The sequence below is a fragment of the Quercus robur genome, chromosome 7, assembly GCF_932294415.1.
Source record: "Quercus robur chromosome 7, dhQueRobu3.1, whole genome shotgun sequence".
Classification (NCBI taxonomy): Eukaryota; Viridiplantae; Streptophyta; class Magnoliopsida; order Fagales; family Fagaceae; genus Quercus; species Quercus robur.
Genome location: NC_065540.1, coordinates 34,880,400 through 34,900,610, shown reverse-complemented (window position 1 = coordinate 34,900,610; position 20,211 = coordinate 34,880,400).

The window sequence follows — 20,211 nt, the reverse complement described above, 5'->3', positions numbered from 1 at the left end:
GGAAGCTCTCTTTCAATCGTGGGTTAAAAGGGTATTTATACTGGAGTGAAGAGGAATGCAAAACGTCAGGTTTTTCCAAAACAGGGGTGGCTCGCGGCTTGACCTCGCGGCTTGACTAAGTCGCGAGTTCCAGTCGCGAGTTAACCGTATGGCCAGTTGTCCTGTTTTGTCCTGTAGTGCTCCAGCTAGCATGACTGTTCATCTTCCAGCATGCTTGGCACGTGTGCATCTTCTGGCGGGTTGAAGCCGCGAGTCCACCCGCGAGTCCCAGCCGCGACACTCTGTTTTCTTGCACACTCTTGAGCAATCTTCACTCTATCTCACTCACTACCCTTACATCAATCCCACCTAAATACAGGGTTTCTAAATGCTGAATTACAAGCAAATTTGGCACGGAATAAAGCCAATTAGATGGTTGAATAAATTCAACCTTACAGGGAGCAGTAAGGTTGATGGATTTAGATGCAAACCCTTTCACTGAGCCAACCAACATGGATCAATTGAAGAAATACCACGTCTAAGGTGGTAGTATGAAAGCACCACATCTGAAGTGGTTGTAAATTATGTTATTTCCCTTCCTAGGCTTTTGCAACCAAAAAAAAAAGGGTAGGTTGAAAACCCAAAAGGGCGATCTATGCAAAAGGAGAGTAAAAAAAGAGAGTGAGAGAGACTGCTAGGCTAAAAACCCGAAAGGGCGGCCTATGCAAAAATTAAGGCAAATAAAAATTCAATGAACTACATGATGACCTGATCCTTCTAGAAAGGGGGTACATAGGCAACCATGCATTGGTCCGGTCACAACATTCCCAAAACCACCATTGACCCTCAAGCAAAAAAAAAATTCCAAAATTCAACCATTTCATTAAACCATGTCATTACACAAATCCAAAAAACCAATCCATAAAAGAAAACCAAACTTCAAGAACCCAAACTCTAAACCAAACCCCAAAAACCTACACCTTAAACAGAATCCTAAACTTGCAAGTCCTAAATAATTCCTAAACATAAGAGTTTTTACATCAACTTCTAAATAAACATGTTCAAAGCCAAAAATAAGAAGGGCACTTTATCTTCAGTCTTTTCTCTTTAGGTTGATCATTGATTTCCACTATGCTGGTACTTTGTCATCCTTGTCCCTTCTTTTAAATTCATAGTTGTCATCATCCTATCTTTCCCGAAAATTTCTGAGAAACTGCTTTCTCATAGCAACCATCTCAGTTTCCTTGTCAGCAATCTTGTCCACCAATCAGTTAGAGTATTCTGTAGTCATCCTATGAAAGTGAACCTTAACAAAAGACTGGTCCACTCAGTCAGCCATCTCCAAGCCCAATAGCATGTTCCTTATAGAAGTAGGATTTGTGACCACAGGAGTGAAAGGTCAAAACTTTCACCTAGTCGCTTTCAGTTTGGCACTTAGTTTTGATGAGAGTCTTGCTAAGAAAACTGATAGGACCATAATTACCAGCTGTAAGCCTGGTAATCATATCCAGCCGCTCCATCAGCCATATCTGCAAAGTTAAGAGACTCCCAAGAAAATTTTGAGACTCTCCACCATGAAATATAGTGTTCAGTTCCAAAAGAGTTTCTGCCAAGATCAAAGAAATAGGATTGTCACCATCCTTAATTTGACTCACCACACTTATGGCTCAAGCATCCATAAAATCGTGTCTTCCAAAGCAAACAAAAATGTCTCCCACAAAGCATAAGGCCAAGCCAAAAGTTTTTGCATATTGTCAGTCACTCCATAAGTGCATTTGTTAATCAGCCTGGAAACAATTGCACGAAGATTCACCATATGTCCTTCAACCATACTACTAGTGATGGAAGTAGGAAGACCGAGAACATCAGACAAAGACTTCCTATGCCTGGGATCACAAGAAACCGCTATAGATTTTTTGCATGGATCATAGCCCAAGATAGAGAAAAATTCTTCTATTGTGGGACAGAGTTAAGTAGTTTTAAACCAGAACACGTGATCTTCGGAATCCCAGAATTTCACAGCAACACAAAGGAAATCCCACTTGATTTTGACATTCCTCAGAGCCTTAATTTCCTCCAATTTATAGGCTGTAAAATTGGTCTTGGCACTAAAATCAAAACTACGAACCCATCTGTTGATATTGATAGGCCAAAAACGTATTGATCCCTTGTGATTAAATTAATTGATTAATTAGCCAAGTTTATTAATTAATCAAATTAACATGCAAAGCGCGTGGTAGCACAAACAAATCACCAATTAAATTAAGTATGCAGCGGAAAATAAATTGACACGTTGATTTGTTTACGAATAGGGAAACCAACACGGCAAAAAACCCCACCAGGTGATTTTTAGGTCACCACTCCCAAAATTCCACTATTATCACAACAAGCAGTTACAAGTAAAGAAATCTCAGTACCTTATACCAACTTACAGTTGAACCCTTACCCCAATACTCAATTGGACTTGTTCTGTAGTGACGATTTCTCCTTTTAATGCACGACTCCCAAGTATGTGACTAACCAATTACGCAAATCCCAATACATGACTTCAATCACCAACTAGAGAAGGTTATTGGCTGCAAAGTTCTTCAGTTCATCCACACGATGAAGATCAAGAAGATGCTTGGTCACAAAACCCTACGGTGCACAAACACAACAACTTCTTCAGAAGAGATGAACTAGGGCAAAACTTTGTCTCCAGTCACAATTTGCTTAAACAGACTTTTCTCAAAGCTTGTGCAACTTGTGAACTCTTTTATGACCCTTAAAATAATCCTTTTATATGTCTAGGGTTAGGAGAAAAGAAGTCCCAAAGACACATTCACGGATTCCAAGAAAACAGATCAAAATTTCTGATTCTTTCTTAAACCTCGACAAATAGGAGGTGTCAAGTAGGTGTCGAGCACATGGGCTGAACAGCTTCTTAAACCTCGACACATGCTAGATGTCGAGCTAGCTGTCGAGCTTTAATGAACTTGCACTTCTCAACTTGTTTCTTGGACAAACTTGATGACTTCAACACTTGATCTTAAGACACAGTTTCTTGAAGTATTAAAAACACCTAGATCTACCCAATTACAAGTAAAGTGTGTTTTTTCAAAGGATTAGACAATTACATAAAATAATGACATATGTTCCTAACAAGTGAATCACATATGTCCTAACAGATATCATGAATTGTTGAATGAGAAAAATTGTGATTGCTAGCCATGGATGACTTTTGCTTGTGATTATTGTGTTTTGCTAACCTTGATGCAGAGATTTGTTGTAGGAGAGATCATCAATATAAGCTACGTCAATTCCTAATCGGGTTTTAAATAGGTTTCAAAGAGTTTGTAGCTAAGTAGGAAAGTGTTTCATGGTCACACATGAAGGAAATATTTTTCAAAAATCCCAAAAATGCAAAACATACATTGGAAAAGCATGAGGAGTCAGCCCACCATGGCGTAAGCGTCATAGTGTGACCAAGTGCCATTGGCACTTTCAAAGTGCTGAGTGGCACTTAGCTCCACCATCATTCATTCATGCAATTTTGCATTTTCAAACATTTTTTTTAGGATCCTTAAACACTCAAAAAGATTTTTTTGGTTAAACTGGGGCATTCAGACATGCCTAACTTATTTGTTTTCAAAAATCATCACTTGCATCATTATTTTCAAAAATTGACCAAATCAAGATTTTTCCAAACTCATGAACACATGTCTCTAACTAGGGGCATTCGCCCATGCCTCATTCATTTTAATAAAATAAATAAACCACCATCATCATCTTTTCAAAAAAAAAATCGTCAAGATTCTAAGATTTCCAAAAAATCATGCATTCATTTCTAAACTAGGGGCATTCAGCTCCGCCTCATTCAAGTAAGTGCAGATTCCATCAGAGCCAATCAAGATAAGTTTAAATTGGTACTACAAGACCTCATCAGGTGAATTCTAAACTTGTCTCATTTAAAGTTTCTACATGATCAAGGGCAATTCCAAGGACAGAGCTAAATATGCAAGTTAATACAAGAATGTCTAAGGAACACCTTCTTTTGTTTTGCAAGAAAAATTAAAAATACAAATCAAACATCATTGGGACTCTGAGTCCACCTATGAGAATTCCTCCTCGACCCACCTCTAGAGGAACCGCCTTCAGTATTTCCCTCTTGACTTGCATAGAATCGAGGATCATATTGATAGTTCTCGAGTTCAAGGTTTCTAATCTTGTCCTCCAAAGTTCTTCTAGCAGAATCAGCCACTTCCATTCAACTAACCTGAAAAGTCAGCAAAATCAAGTGTTATTTATCAAGAAAAATTCAAGCAAATGCCAATTGGAAAGCACCATTGCATACCTAGCTTGCCTCATTGATCACATATCGGGAAGAATGAGTACGAGCCAACAATTGCAAACCTCCAATCATTTGCATACTTTCCTCCACAAGATCAACATCAATTTGAAGCACAAATCTACCAAGATCAAGAGCCATTCAATAAGCCAAGAAGAGATAAAAGACAAGGAACTAAAAAATTCAAGAGCACACCGAATCGGGCCAAGGGACATTTGGTGTGTGCTCTGGCCTATTCAAAGGCATGGAACTATATATTCCATTAGGATTCATCACTTCATATTGTCATGCCAGAAAATGGGGATAAGTCTCCATAAAAGGACTAGAAGAGCTACCAGCATGGTGAGGAAAGGGAATCTCTTCCTCTCCCTCTCCCTCTTCCTCTCCTTCAGAAGATGGAGCCTGAAAAGTCCAACATGCAAATATTGTCACCAAGCAGAAATATGGAAAAGGAATATACAAGATGAAAGTTTGACTTTAGAAGGGAAGAGAAATATCAATATGCCAGCCAGGCAACCTTGTAGATGAGTTCGAATAAATTTAAAATAAGTCATTGCTACTCCTGAAACCACAAGGCCAACACAAGCCCGAGCAATCTCATCATTAGTCAGCAAATCAGCCAACCAGATAGAAGGACAAGGAGGAACCAAAATTGTTGCAGGAGGGTACACGTGTTGAACTTGGGGCAACACCCGATCACCAAGATACCAATACCTTCCATGCCTACACTCAAACAATACCTGATGACTATTTAGCTCCAAAGCCCACTCACACTTCGCATACTCCTCACATCCAACCCAAGGATTTAAACACATCTGAAAAATCTCCAAAGAACCCAGAATGAGAAAATGACCAAACCACCACTAAGCACTAAAGATCCCACAAAAAAAAAGGGAAAGGACTCACATCATCAACAGTCAAATTGTCAATCACCAAACGCCAAATTTCCAAAGAATGCCTAGAAGGCGTTAACAAACGGTGTTTAGGCCAGCAACGGAGAAATCTAGGAAAAATGTTATTAACCTCCTCCCGAACTTTAGGGCCAACTCCAAAGTATTCATACATCCAGACTTGAAAAAAATTTCACAACACCATTACCATACATAGCCAAAATGACTTTCCAAAATTCACACATAACCAAAAATTTCAAACCTCACCTATCATACAAATGGAGCACCACCCAAGCTTGAAAGGCTACACCTAGAAAGCTGAGTCATGAAATACAAAAGGGTAGCATAAGCCATACCACCCCAGTCATAATTCTTGATTTGCTCTGTAAGGTTGAATTTATTCAACCATCTAATTGGCTTTATTCCGTGCCAAATTTGCTTGTAATTCAGCATTTAGTAACCCTGTATTTAGGTGGGTTTGTTGTAAGGGTAGTGAGTGAGATAGAGTGAAGATTGCTCAAGAGTGTGCAAGAAAACAAAGACTCGCGGCTGGGACTCGCAGGTGACTCGCAGCTGCAAGCCGCCAGAAGCAGCACACGTGCCAAGCATGCTGGAAGATGAACAGTCATGCTAGCTGGAGCACTACAGGACAAAACAGGACAACTAGCTATACGGTTAACTCGCGACTGGATCTTGCGACTTAGTCAAGCCGCGAGGTCAAGCCGCGAGCCACCCCTGTTTTGTAAAACCTGACGTTTCACATTCCTCTCCCACTCCAGTATAAATACCCCTTTTACCCACGATTGAAAGAGAGCTTCCAGAGAGAATTTTGAGAGAGAAACCCTAAAGAAAAACCAGATTGTTTCACCCACAATCTATACCTTAGAGTCTCTTCAAATTCCTTTACTCTCTTCCTCTCCATTGTCAAATCCTTGAGAGGCATTATACCAAACCTGGTTCTCACCATCATCATCACTGTGAGACAGTTGTTTGGATTTCTGGGAAGCAGTTAGGAAGGAACCAATCTTCATTGGTTGATGCTACGGTCTAGTAGCGGAATCCGGGAAGTTAGAAAAGAAAAAGATTCGGCGCAACCTCGTTGGAGCAAGAAGCTTGGAGGGCTTAGGTACATCGGGTAGATTAGGCTTGGAGGGTTTATTGCTGTTCATGTATCCCAACTACATTTTCTAGTGGATTATTGACCGCTTGGAGGGCGGCGGAGAGGTTTTACGCCGAGGGCTTCGGTTTCCTCTTCGATAACACATCGTGTGTTGTCCTTGTGTTTGCATCTCTCTTCCCTTTATCTTTGCCTTTTATTTTCTGCTGTGGATGTGATTTATAATTGGCTTAGATTGATTTCCAATTCTGTTTATAGCTTATGTTCATTTTCCGCACACCTTTGAATTAGCTTATGCAAGCACAAACTAATTGGCTTAGTCTGTGCTTTCATTGAAAGTTCAAAAACGTGTACAAAACACCTTTGAACGTTTAGACCCCCAAATTACAACTTAACCAATACAAGCAATATGTCAAACAATTAGTGTGCGGAAACTTAACACATGCTATAATACGAAATTGGTTAAAGACTATCTAAGCCATAACAAAATAAAACCACAGCAGATAATAAAAAGGCAAAGATAGAGAGGAAGGAAGATGCAAACACAAAGACAACACGCGATGTGTTATCGAAGAGGAAACCGAAGTCCTCGGCGAAAAACCTCTCCGCCGCCCTCCAAGCGGTAAACAATCCACTAGAAAATACAGTTGGGATACAAGGACAGCAATAGACCCTCCAAGCCTAATCTACCCAGTGCACCTAAGCCCTCCAAGCTTCTTGCTCCAACAAGGTTGCGCCGAACCTTTTTCTTTTCTAGCTTCCCAGATTCCGCTACTAGACCGTAGCATCAACCAATGAAGATTGGTTCCTTCCTAACTGCTTCCTAGAAATCCAAACAACTGTCTCACAGTGATGATGATGGTGAGAACCAGGTTTGGTATAATGCCTCTTAAGGATTTGACAATGGAGAGGAAGAGAGTAGAGGAATTTGAAGAGACTCTAAGGTATAGATTGTGGGTGAAACAATCTTGTTTTTCTTTAGGGTTTCTCTCTCAAAATTCTCTCTGGAAGCTCTCTTTCAATCGTGGGTAAAAGGGGTATTTATACTGGAGTGGGAGAGGAATGTGAAACGTCAGGTTTTACAAAACAGGGGTGTCTCGCAGCTTGACCTCGCGGCTTGACTAAGTCGCGAGATCCAGTCGCGAGTTAACCGTATGGCCAGTTGTCTTGTTTTGTCCTGTAGTGCTCCAGCTAGCATGACTGTTCATCTTCCAGCATGCTTGGCACGTGTGCTGCTTCTGGCGGCTTGCAGCCGCGAGTCACCCACGAGTCCCAGCCGCGAGTCTCTGTTTTCTTGCATACTCTTGAGCAATCTTCACTCTATCTCACTCACTACCCTTACAACAAACCCACCTAAATACAGGGTTACTAAATGCTGAATTACAAGCAAATTTGGCACGGAATAAAGCCAATTAGATGGTTGAATAAATTCAACCTTACAATCTCCCCCTTTGGCTATTCCGTGACAAAACCCTAAAACAGACTCTAGACTTAACATGTGAGTTGGGAACAGTTGAACAAAACTCACTCACACCTAACTCTAGAAGCTGTGAAGCACTTGAATCATATGAACATAATACTCCTAAAACACAACAATACACCATGATCATTGTAAGCAGAAAATTATAAATGCATATGAAACAGGCAATATGTGATCAAGCAAAGATGGAGTTAAGAAACAAACCATGGCTTGATCAACCAAGTGAACACCACAAGGTAGTGATCACAGTGCTCATTCACACTTGGAATGAACACAAGGACATACAAGTTAACAAGCACAAGGCAAGACACTTGTATGCTCAACACTCAACCAATGCATAACACACAAGGCATATGCATCTAGGAACAATCCTACAAGGGCACAAGAGTGACAGTACATAAACTAAAATGCAGAACATTTAGATTAAAGTACTGATTTCAACATAGCATAAAGGCTGCATTAAGCAAGGTACATACCATAAAGCCTACAAACTATGCATAAAACATTAACCATAAAACATTAAATAGTACCCAACAAACATAAACCTAAAACCATAAGTTTAGAGGATAAGACTAAAAACAAAAGTATGTGTGTACTCCCCCTATCACTATGCACACTTCCCTTTGAACTTTTCTCCCCCTTACTGAATGCTCTCCCCCTTTTTGTCACGAATAGCTAAAGGCTCTCGTCCAACTTTTCGTTGAATATCATCTAGCTGATTCTCCATAGTCTCGAGACGCATTTGGACATGGTTGTTTGTGGAGTAGAGAAGTGCCACAAGCTCATCAACGCGTTTCTGAATATGCTCAAGTACACTGCCGACTCTATCAGTATGAGGAGCAGTCTGTGCTTGCGGAATACTAGCCGGTGAAGCTTCAGGAACAGCACGTGATGTAGATGTGGTATGTGCAGGTGTCTCTGAGTCAGGGGCAGATGGAGTAACCGGAGAGATGTGAGCACTCCTTGGTGATTTAGAGGAGTGACTTCTGCTAGCTTGAAGAGTGAACAAGGAAATGGGACGTTGACGAGTCAACATTTTTCCATCTGCAGGAGGAATAATGCCTTCACAAAGAATGAGCTTCATGATGAGACTGCAAAATGGAATAACTCCTCGAGCTGCAGATCGACACGCGGTCTTTCTCAAGATGTAGTAGATGTGAGCACATATATCAATGGGGGCTCCTGTAATAAGGTCACAAAGAAATAGAGCTCTCCCAAGATTGATGAATGTAGTGTTGGACAGTGGGTAGAGATTGGTGAACATGATCAACTTCAGTGTGGTCAGCTCAGGTGCAAACTTTGCGGTGCTGATGGATGTTCCTGCACTGGATACTTCATGATCATATCCTAGGATTTGTAAAATTTCTCCAACTTCTGGATTTCGTTCATCGTAAGGAGTTATATTCACATTCTGAGGTCTGGTGATGCCGAGAAGATCTGCAATGGAGTCTGGGGTAACACTAAACTCTGTTCCTCTGACCCAGAAAATGAGTTCAGGTCCAAGATCAGTTGCATTGGAGAAGCATTCTTTGACCAGCTCATCCATTGGATCATCAAAGTTCCCGAACAAGTTTGCCCAATCTCGTTTCTCAAAGATTCGAGGGATGAAAGTGGTCCCTAAGGTGTTGAACTCTACCACCCGTTCCACTATAGTGGTTGACTTGTCAAACACGTTTGAGTAGACGTGTGAGTTAAGCGGAAGTCTGAACCTATCCTCATTGGGATCTTGAGATGCCTGAGATGATAGTCGAGTCCTTTTAGCAACTGGTGTTGCTGGTTCGTCAGCAACAATGTCTTTACCCCTGGAAGATCGACGAGACATCTGCAAGAGAACAGGCCCACAGCAAAGAACCAAACAACAATACCACACAAGATAATTGTCAACAAGATTCAGTGTAAACAAAATTTCAATATATAAACACAAACTGAAGATAGTGCAGACCCAACCAAACTTCCAACAATACAAAGAAGCACAAAATAACAGGTGCAGCAAAATGGTGATAGTGCACCAAGACATAGATAGACAACACAACTGACAAAACTGTCAATGAGACAGGTTATCATGACCATGATATGCAAACAGATACAGCATTCGAACATTTAGAGCAGATAACATAAATCACTCCACCAGAGATATGAACAAGGGGAAAATATTTCAACATGAAGAAACCAATCATCCACACTAGAGCACATGGTTGAGAGACATACATTATGTTATCATAAAAACTCAGTAACCAATACCGAACACCAACATCAATACTTAAGCAAGTGAAATGAGTAAGTCAAATAGACACCAAACCCATTTAAGAAAAGATTTTCAGACTCAATAATAGGCAAATATCAGAACAATGAAAAACACATTGTGACCGCTCAGCATGAAAACAGGTGAGAACAATATCAAACAAGACACGCCATACCCATTACACAAAGAGAGAAGTATTTCGAACACAATATCAGTCCAAATGGTAACAAAAATATGCAGGAAAAAGGAAAATGAGATTGAGAAAGCAAAACCCATACCTTTTCTTGATGATTTGGATAAGAAATGAAGCACCAATGAGGTTTGAAAATGGATTCACGAAGTGTTTGGAAGGAAGATAGTTTAGAGAGAAGATGAACAGTCACAAAAGTTCGAGGGAAAACTGAAAAGAGGTTTAAAAACTGCTCCTGTTTATAGCTCATGCTCAATGTTTCTCAAGCTCCATAAATAATGCAAATTCAGTGTGCTGCCTAAATCTGGGCACAAGAAAGTCCCAATGAAAAGAAGCATGAACATGCGGATACCCCTTGCCACAGTATCACATTTTGTAATGTTCTCACATAGCCACAACAAAGGAACATTTTTACTCCTCATTTGGGAAGGCACTACACCTAAAAGTTTCTTGATTTCATTTGCAGTAAGGGAGTCACTGACATGGATTCTCTCACCACCTAACTTCAAGCCAGTGATGACGGAAAAGTCGTAAGATATCAATATTACCTCACCAATGCCCGGAAAATGGAAGGTACATGTAGTGTCCCAAAGGCGCTCTGACAAGGCAAGAAGTAATTGGAGGTCCTTGTATTCATCATGAGTCTCCTGATTTAATAAAGCTTCAAAGAAAGTACCAAAGCCTGCATCATTGATGATATTTCTGATGTCAGGAGACAATGTTTCCCATACGCACTTCAACATTTGGAGACTACCTCGACTCTTGAGGTTCTGCAATACAAAAATTTAGCCCATCATTCCATGCCAAAAATCACATGCTAACAAAAGAGATAAAATCACTCATTCCAGGCCAAAATCCCATTCCTTGCAAACAAAAAGTCCCCACCAAAGAAATCAATGTCCCACAAAAAAAAAAAAAATAAAAAAAAAAAAAAAAAAAAATCATCGATGCCCCACCAATATTTTACCACAACCAAAATTTTTCACATGTCCAGACACAACTACCAAAAATTTCCCATAACCATAGCCATCAAAACTTCCTATATGTCCAAAGTAGCCATCAAAAATTCTTACATGTCCATGCACAACAAAAAATGCCCACATATTCATCACATACCCAACAAAATTTTGCATAGCCAAAATTTCATGCCCAAAAAAACTTCTTCCATATCCACAAAAATTCTCTATACCCACAAATTCTTCCATATTCATACCCACAAAAATTTTGCCATGTTCATAAAATAAAATTTACACATGCCAACAAAATTTCCCACATACATCATGAATAAATTCATCCAAGCTTGCAACACAAATTTTTCACAATGCCAATACCCCCAAAATCCAAGCCAAAATTCATCCAACAACATCACAAATTATCAACATTGCCAAAATTCCATAAGCCACCAACATTGTCCAAATTACACCATGGCCAAAAATATAACACTTCAAAAATGCTCCAAAGCCAACATTACAACATGAACAATCATGCAATGCCCCAAATTCCAACAAGATCACACAATAAAATGACAATGTCTCACCATCAAACTTTCAATGAAACATGAAACAACATTTTTCCAAATAAAGAAATCAAAGAAAAACTCACCTTGATGTCCATGTGAGAATATGGTGCATGGGTCTTGGGGTCTTGAAGGAGCCCCTCCTTATCATTCCATTCAAATGATGGATCATATTTCTTGCCATGAAAAATAAGAAAAGAGGGTCCATTGGAAGAAGAAGACATTTTGATGCAAAGAAAAGATGGGTTTGAAAATGGGTTTCACCAAAAATGGGTGTGTGGCAAAAGTGCTCAAGAACACAAGGATCTAAGAAAATATTGAGGGAGATGAGTGAAGGAAGGTTGAGAAGTTTAGAAAAGTTTTTTTTTTTTTCTTTTGGGGGGGCGGGGGGGGGGGAGAAGAAATGGTGAGGAGAAGAAGGAAAATCAAGTGGAGGAAGAAGATGAATAGTGTTAATGGTGGAAGAAAGGTGATGAAGGAGGAAGCAAAAAAGAAGAATAGAGAGACAAGACAAATGGGGGGCCAAAATTCAGCCCCCACACTTAAGTTTCAGCTAAGTTGCAGAGTTAACTCAGTCAACCCAAAAAAAAAAATCTTTTTCTTTTCTTTTCTTTTATTTTCTTTTCTTCTTCTAAAAAAATCAAAAATGAATTCTAAAAATAAAATAAATAAAAAAGAGAAAAAAATTCTTGGAGCGGATTAAGGATAAAAGATTCAAGTTCAAAGTCCAAATTTTTCAAATCCCAATTCCAAAATTTTCAATTCAAAATTTTAATTCCCAATTTCCAAATTTTCAATTCAAAATTTCAAGTTTCAATTTTCAAATCTCAAAATTCCAAAATCTCTAGTTTCAAAATTACAAGTTGCAAATTTCAAGTTTCGAATCTTTTAAAATCTCAAATTTCAAAATTTCAAAATTCAATTTCAAAATCTCATGTTCAAAATTTCAAGTGGCAAAAATTTCAAAAATTCAAATTTCAAGTTCCAAATTTCAATCCAAAATCCCAAAATTCCAAAGTTTCAATTTTTCAAAATTTCCAATTTCCAATTCCAAGCTTTCATGCTTCAAAAATCATATATTTTTCAAAGAAAAAAAAACTTTTTCAAGGAACTACAAAAATCAAAGTTTTCTTGATAAAAATGAAATCAAGAAGGAACAAATGGAAATCACACATCTCAAAAACAATGGGTCCACAAAGCCCTCATCATTTAAAGACTAATCCCAAATCTTGACTTTTTGCAAGCAATAGTCAGATCAAAGTTGAAAACCCTTGGATTGACATTCCAATAGTCGGATCAAAGTTGAAATGCCCTTTGATCGACATTCCAGCAGCCAGATCGAGGTTGAAAAGCCCCTTGGTCGTCGCAGCTCCGGTTCCAAGGTTGAAAAGCCCCTTGGTTACCTTTTTTCAAGATCAATGTTGAAAAGCCCCAAGATCGAGGTTGAAAAGCCCCATGGTCATCGTAGCTCTGGTTCCAAGGTTGAAAAGCCTCTTGGTTACCTTTCATTAAGATCGAGGTTGAAAAGGCCCTTGGTCGTCACAGCTCCGGTTCCAAGGTTGAAAAGTCCCTTGGTTACCTTTCTTCAAGATCAAGGTTGAAAAGCCCATTGGTTACCTTTCATCAAGATCGAGGTTGAAAAGCCCCTTGGTCACCACAGTTCTAGTTCCAAGGTTGGAAAGTCCCTTGGTTACCTTTCATCAAGATCGAGGTAGAAAAGCCCCTTAGTTACTATCCACATTCAAACTAAGCTAGAAAAGCCTTTCAGTCACCTCAATTATCAAGAATCACTTCGAAGTTCATCAGCTATCAAGTAGGTTAAGCATTTGCAATTTTCATTTTTTTTTCAAAAGGTAAAGCCTTAGTTCTATGTTCCAAAGTTTTAGGTTTAAGGACTAGGTAATCTTTGAAAATTCAACCTCAATTAAATCATGGCCGCTAAAATCAATATCTTTGTTTTACATTGACATTCACTTTCCAAGCTCTGTAAATGAGGGACATTCTGTAAACACTTGATTTTGCACCCATGATTTAATTAAAGAAGATGACTGGAATGACCAATCATATATCCAAAATTCATGATTGCATTATATACATTAATTCATTCATTGCATACCATAAAAATGATCTCGAGGTTCTAACGGTTGCGACGGTATGCCCGGTTTCCAAATCGGACTGTCGGATCGAAAGATATCGCATGATCAAGTTTGCATGATTAGCATGCATTGTGTCTAGGTAGAGTTAACCACGCATGATTAATTTAAATTAATTCTAATTGGTTAAAAAATTAAAATTAATTAAATAATTTTGTGATTGGTTGGTAATTAGTGTCAAAAATAGCATTGCTTGCATGGAAAAAGGAGATGGTTGGATAATAATAAAATTATGGATAATTTGAACTTTATCAAGATTTATTTTAGAATATTTATCTACGAGATAATTGTTGCTGAAAATACCTGAATTATCTAGAAAAGAGTTAAAAATCTTAGAATACGGATTAAAAACACATCTAAGTGCAAGTCTCAGCTCAAGAAAACCTAAAAAATGAGTCCAAAACGCACCCGAACACGAAAGCACAGTTGGCATCTAAGAGTGCCATTCGGCACTTTTGGAGTGCCAAACGACACCTATTAGGGCTTTGGCCCGACGGTCTTCGGGTCGCGATAAAACACATCCTTTTCGACTTTTTAGCAGAAAGACGCGTCCCGGTTCGTATTCTAATCGTCTTTACTTATTTGTTAAGCATACCAGCCTCCATAAATAGAGGTTGGATCTCAAAATTCAGCAGACTCTTTTACGCTCTCGGAGAGACACTTTTTCACACTCTCAAATTTCTCATATTTCTAACCCCCCTTTCTAAAATTCTCTCTTATGTTAAGGAGGTTCTAGAGGCTTTAGTCTTAAAAATTTTCTTTTTTGTAGACAATTGCATAAATTTCTTTTAACCCTAAAATATCCCCTCAAGAAGAAGAGTGCTCCATGCAAGAGGTTGTTTCTTGTTAACCCTTTTTCTTATATTTCTCTTATTGTGATAATGCATGTTTATATATTCCTTTCAATTTAGTTGTTTTAAATATTTATATCATGAATTGTTGATTTATTTTGTTGAAATATGTTCTTGATTCTTTTTATTATTGTCATGATCTATTTTTAATTTCAAAAATCTGCATGCTATCTACCTTTTTTTAAATCAAAAACTGATCTGCATCTTCCTTAGATGCAGATCTGAATTCTTTTCAAATAAAAAAACTGTTCTGCATCTTCCTTAGATGCAGATCTAAATTTTTTTTCAAATCAAAAATTGATTTGCATCTTTCTTAGACGCAGATTTGAATTTTTCTCAAATAAAAATAAATAAATAAACTAATTGGCATCTTCATTAGATGCAGATCTGAATTTTTAAACAAAAACTGATTTGTATCTTCCTTAGATACAAATCTGAATTTTTCTTATTTAAAAGATTTATCTACTTTTTCTTTAGATGTAAATCTGATTTTTTTAACATAGCAGATTTTGAAATAAAAAAAGGGTCATGAGTGGTTTTGTTTGTTTAATGCATGTAGCATAGATTTATTTCATGAATAAAGTCCTCTTCTTAAAAAAAAAATGTTTTTCTTAAAATTGTTTACACATAAAAACATATTTGATTTTTCATTCATCAAAAAACCAATTTTTTTTAGTTCTTAAAAACATATTTGATTTTTCATTCATCAAAAAACCAATTCTTTTAGTCCCCGAAAACAGATTTGATTTTTCTTTCATCAATAAACCACTTTTTTTAGTTTTCAAAAACAAATCTGATTTTTTTTCTAAACCCAATTCAATTTTTTTATCACAACACAAATCTAATTTTTTTTAAAACAAAGAGGAGGGCATATTCATAAAATAGATTCATGTGAGTCAATTTTGATTAGTTTTATTCATGTGTGCAACATATCATTCATGTCATGCATAAAAGGGGTATATTGGTCACAATAGTCTAGAAGACCAAACTCTGTTTAGGCGGAATGAGTGCCTAACACCTTCCCATTCCGTAACCTAGCCTCCGAATTTAGTGTCTTTGGATAGGTAGACCTAGATTTTACCTTTATATTTACTTTGGATAGATTGTAACTAAGACAAAAAGCCATGTAATTATTTGGTAGTTTGTAACTAGGACCTAAAGCCATGTAATGCTCAATTTATCAAATATGTATTATTCTTTTTTATTCAATCAATGAGAATAGAACAATTCATCATGTATTCTGTATTTAGTTTTTTCTTATTTTTTGTATAAAAAATAAGTAGCAACTCTACACCACTTCCCCAAAAAGAGATGTGTTTTCAAAACACCCAAAAATCTCTTTTTTTTTTTTTTTTTTTTTTTAGAGGCACTTTTGCAATCTTTCACATCGGGTCTATCAAATTCTTTTTGGATTTCGGACCTAATCCAAATCCATTTCTTTTAACCTACCCCCAAACAAAAGATTTGGATTTAAGCCTCCTTAAATCCAAATCTGAATCCTAATCCAAATTCAAGGAATCTAAACAGGCCATATGAGGATTCGTTAACACAACCCTAAAAAAATAATAAATAAATAACAATAATAAAAAAGCACGGTGAGGGACACAGCACATGGCTGGCTTGTTTGACTAATCTTTCAAAAGTTTAAACGAGGCAATTGTGAGACACGATAAACAATGACAAGCACACAAAACAAAGAAAGGACAGGAACTGACGAAGAGAGACATGCAATTGCAAACCAAAGAAAAACAAAGAAAGAGAAGAGCAGAAGAAATCAACGAAACACAGAGAGAGACTTGAGAAAGAAGAAGAAGAAGCAGGGTGTTCCCTCACCAATACGTAGCGCTGCCCCCTGTTAAATTCCACCGCTTACGTACGGAATCAACATCAAGAGCGTACCCAGCCTGCATTCCACCATTTCCTAGTTTTTTTTTTAAAGCAGAGTCACTTTCGTGGCTTATATATGTGATTTCCTCAAGATTCCTTCTCGTAATTTCCTCTATTCAATAAACATAGAGATATAGAAAATGCCCACGGTTAAGCCATGCCATTTAACTTAAATAAATTTATGGTTATGGAAGTTCTAAATTATTAATTAGTCAAGAAGCAAGCATCCCCGCTGTTCTAGGTCTTTCTCCATTAGTAACGACCTCAAACATGAAGATGAAGACGAGTCCGCACTCTGTAGCTTAGCTTTTTCCTTCTACAAATCACCAGTCGATTGTCTAAAACAACCTAAAGAGAAAAACAATCCAGAAGTAACTTGCACCCGGTGCAATAACTTGAATCTCAACCCTGTTAAGCTTCATAAATTTTTATTTGTATAATTCTGTTTTGCACATATTTATGAATACAAATCTAGTATCTGTCGTTGACTTTAAAAATGGATTGGAGACGTAACAATTTTGTTCTGAAAAATAAAATAAAAAAGGAACTGACGATGATCTATTTGTCCTCCATCTATTGATTTAACATTAACGTTAATAGTAAAAGAGAAACAATCCATAAATTGTTGGCAAATTTTCCTTTAAAAAAATTAAAAGAAATTGAGCAGTCAACGAGGACATGCTGATTTTGTTTAAAAGGTAAACCACAAAATCATTTTGGTGTTGGCTAAGCTATTTGCTTTCTTTTACTTTGTTTCGAAGATGGACAAAATTTAGGTGTAGTACCTTAGGTATTGTTCCTTAAGTTCCCCTCTTAAGATTCAGTAATGTGACAGAATTTTAGAAAGAGAACTTAAGAAACAGCACCTAAGTACTGTACCTAAGTCTTGCTCTTCAAAGATAAACCACAAAATCATTTTTGTGTTAGCTACTTAGCAAAGCTATTTTCTTTTCCTAATTTGAAAGGTAATCCACAAAATCAAAGGCTGCGCGTATTTGCTTTCTTTTCTTTGTTATTTTGTCATCAAGTACGTGATCGAGTTAGCTAAGCAAGGGTTTAAAGAATTACGATCCAATTGCCTAACTATTTGCTTGAACAGTGGCATACGTAAGTGGGAGATGCCGCAAGACATCTCTACGCTTTTTCCACTCTAATTTGATCATCATATCGTTTACAGCATAGGTTCCTTGCCTCTTGCGGTAAAAATTTGTTTGATTTTAAGACCTCTTACTCATCAACATTGGCAGAAGGAGGAGATAAATTGTGTTGACTACTAAAATAAAACATTTGATGTCAGATGTTTTGTAAATTGAGTTGTTAAAATAAATAAAATGATTTTTTGAGATGCTAAAAACTATATTTTTTTTACTTGCTTTATTGTGAATACTCTAAATACGAGTAAATTTATGTACAATATTTTTTTTACACATTTTTTTACAACTTGCTATATCAACAAGGTGTGATTGATAGATGAAAATGTGATGATATTAGTGGCCTATATTGCCACTAATCACAACTTACTGCTTTAGTAACTTGTAAAAAGATTATATATAAAAGAAAATGTGTATATATCCCTATTATCATTGTCATGAAAATCTTTAAATTACGAGCAATGCTTAAGAGCACTCACATCAATGCTTAAGAGCAATGCTTAACTGATCAAACCTAAAATTCATACACAATAGTTTTTTATAAAGTTTTGTAAAAATACATTGTTACTACAGTAACTTTGTAAATTTACATTAACATTATTCATTTTGCATTTATTTTTTTTTATTTTTTTTTAACGTTGTAGAAGGCAAAAAATTAATTAACCCAAGATGATATCACATTGGCAAATGAAAATTTTCCACATCTTTGGCCCACAAAATAAAGAAAAATTTCTTATTTAGAATTAATGGATAATTATCTTTACTATAAAAAAAAAAAAAAAAAAATAGAGACAATTATCTACAAGTAATAAATCCTAGTGGGACTCTTTGTTTGATTATTGTCTTTATCAAAATAAATTTGTAAAAATAGAGATAATTATCTACATGCAACAAGTCCTAGGGGTCTCTCTAACTTTGGACAATCAAAATCCACTACTTCTCCTCAAGTAGATCAATTTAAAGTAGAATTCATTCTCTGAAGCCACTATAAATAGAGGGCACCCCCTCATAAATGTCCATCAACTTTTCTAGACATCAAAATTCTAGAGAAATTTTGCCTTAAAAACACTTAAAAACATTCAAAGAAATTCATTCAAATCACTCTTCCAAGACTTGAAGTTCTATTGGAATCGAACTCAAAAGCCTCCACAAACTTCAAAAAGCCCTAAATCATTGAAGCTCAATGGATAAAGCCTCCAAAGCTCCAAAGAATTTCCATCCAAAAGCTCATTCGAAAAATCTTCAAAGAACACTTGAAGAACAACAAACCTCTAACAAGCTCAAAACCAAAGATTTATTGTGAAGACCATATGGTCTATCTATCTATCTATCTTCCAACCAAAGTGAAGAGGATCTCATGATCGAGCCAAGATTAAAAGAAGATAGAATCAGATGATTATTATATTGTATTAGAATCCAAATACATAGAATTGTACTCACAAATTCATCAATGAAAATTACATTTGTGAAACTGTTTCAATGTATCTGGAGGATAAAGGAAAATAATTTAAAAAAAGAAAAAGAAAAATTGGTAATATAGACAATCCATGATATATATATATATATATAATATAAATTATATATAAATTCTAACAATTAATATTTTTGAATCTAATTTTTATAAGTTCATAAATTAATGTCATTTTTTTTTCTAATTTGATGATTAGTTTGAGCTTGCCAAGTGTTTGAAATAAAGTTCAATGAACAATACTAAACTCTTAATACTTGGTTTGCCTTATAGGAAAATTCAGCTAACAAGCCCCAATATCACACTACAAACTCAGTATATACCCCAACTATGTATTCTTTTGTCCCTTGTTACACTACACATCCCTCAAACCCATTCTTTTATCCTTCTGGTATAGGATGTAAATATATCAAGTAGTTTGAAATTTGAAACTTAACTACAAAAACACCGGTTCATTTTCTAAATTTGTGAGATGGAAGTGTAGAAATTTGAGACATATTTTGGGATAAAATATTTCTTTTTGTTTTGTTTTTTTTTATAAATAATACGCATCTTGAATTTGACTTTTTATTTAGATTCAGTTGCGTCTTTCCCTATTTACAATAATATTATCCAAAGCAAATAAATGAGAAAGAATTTTTTTTATATTTTTAAAGGAAAGGCAATGGTGAAGAAGAAGAAAACTACCAATCAAGCTTATTCTAGTCCACTTTTATCTGTGGTCAGTTTTCTCTCTTGTCCCTTCTCTCTCTGTTTCTCTCTCATGGAGAGATTATGACTACTAAGTGCAAAAACAGGAGAATAACTCTATTGTTACACAAACCCTTGCTCCATATAGGATTGTAACCCTTACACTTGAATTCAAGTGTACCAAGTCCAACAACAAAAATAATCACAAACCAATATGTGAGTAATTTGGTCTTTTTTCTTTATTTATTAAAAATTCAAACTTCTTCGATA